The 1553-nt window shown below is 35.6% G+C and overlaps 1 non-coding gene across 1 annotated transcript; it reads right to left on the minus strand.

Annotated features, from left to right (window-relative positions):
- Positions 1 to 1243: 1243 nt before the first annotated feature.
- Positions 1244 to 1350, minus strand: LOC128285096 (small nucleolar RNA R71). The gene has a single exon (XR_008275510.1). It is a non-coding gene; the product is annotated as a small nucleolar RNA R71 (small nucleolar RNA).
- Positions 1351 to 1553: the final 203 nt, after the last annotated feature.

The raw sequence follows: 1553 nt of genomic DNA on the forward strand, positions 1-1553 counted from the left end.
TTGCCGGATTAGGGTGAAACCTAATAAGGGGATCCATAGATCGAGTTAATGCAACCCTAGAGTGTTAATTAGAGAAAAGTCTCGGTTATTCAATCTAGGGATTAGACGTTATTAGTCTTGAATAGGGATAATAACCTAACTTAGGGATCTCTACGGAGTAAGTTAAATGAATAAATCGTCTGATTCGGAGCCTGAATAACAAGTATAGTCTAGGTGGATTTTTCCTTAGGTATTGTCTTAATTTAATTGATTTTCCCAAAAGCAATTCCCCAATTCTATTCTCTGTGAGTTCTTAGTTTAGACAATTAGTTAGTTAAAATAAAAACCTTTTTATTCTTAGACTAGATAATAAAAAGACAATCGTTACTAGTACTTTTAGTTCCTTTGGGTTTGACAATCTGGTCTTGCTAAAACTATACTACTGTTCGATAGGTACACTTACCTACATCGTGATAATAGTTAGTTTCAAGAACGATTAATTATAAATTTTTAAAACCTATCACGAAATAACGCGATCAAGTTTTTGGCGTCGTTGCCGGGGAACTAAGATATTAGGAACGCTCAATTTTTATTACTTTAGCCTTTTATTTTTCTTGAAATTTAATTTTATACTATTATTATTACTTACTTATTTACTTTTTTTCCTTTTCTTGGCAAGTTTTTATAGTTTATGACTAGAAGAAACCCGTCAGGGCCACTACTTTTTGACGAAGAAATCGATCGCGCAGTTCGAAGAAACCAATGAGAAATAAGGTGAAGATTAAGATACACGGAGAATGAGCAAGAAGACGATACTTAACCCCCAACCGAAGATATGGTTGAAAACCAAGGCAATCAGCTTCCTCCTGCAATTGCGGTTAATCGAAATCCTGCTCCACCCACTATGTATGATTATGCTAAACCTTCTTTAATAGGAACTGAATCAAGCATAGTTAGACCTGTTGTAGCTGCAAATACTTTTGAATTAAAACCTAACACTATTCAAATGATACAACAATTTGTTCAGTTTGATGGTTTGCACGATGAGGATCCCAACACTCATTTAGCCAACTTCTTAGAACTATGCGATACATTTAAAATTAATGGCGTTTCTGATGATGCCATACGTCTTCAGTTGTTTCCCTTTTCATTGAGGAACAAAGCTAAATAGTGGTTGAATTCGTTACTATGAGGGTCAATTACTACTTAGGAACAAATGACAGAAAAATTTTTACTAAAATATTTTTCGCCGACTAAAACGGCTAAATTACGTAATGATATCTCTTTTTTTGTGCAGATGGATTTAAAAACACTCTACGATGCATGGAAGAGATACAAGGACCTTTTGAGAAGATGCCCCCACCATGGGTTACCGCTTTGGCTCTAAGTACAAACATTTCACAATGGTCTGAATCCTTCGACTCGACAAATGGTTAACACAGCTGCGGGTGGAACCATCAACAATAAAACACCGGAAGATGCCTATGAGTTTATAGAGGAGATGTCACTGAATAACTATCAGTGGCAAGTCATGAGGACAAAGCCAAAGAAAATAGTCGGCATTTATAACGTCG

This window comes from Gossypium arboreum, chromosome 11 (assembly GCF_025698485.1).
Source record: "Gossypium arboreum isolate Shixiya-1 chromosome 11, ASM2569848v2, whole genome shotgun sequence".
NCBI lineage: Eukaryota > Viridiplantae > Streptophyta > Magnoliopsida > Malvales > Malvaceae > Gossypium > Gossypium arboreum.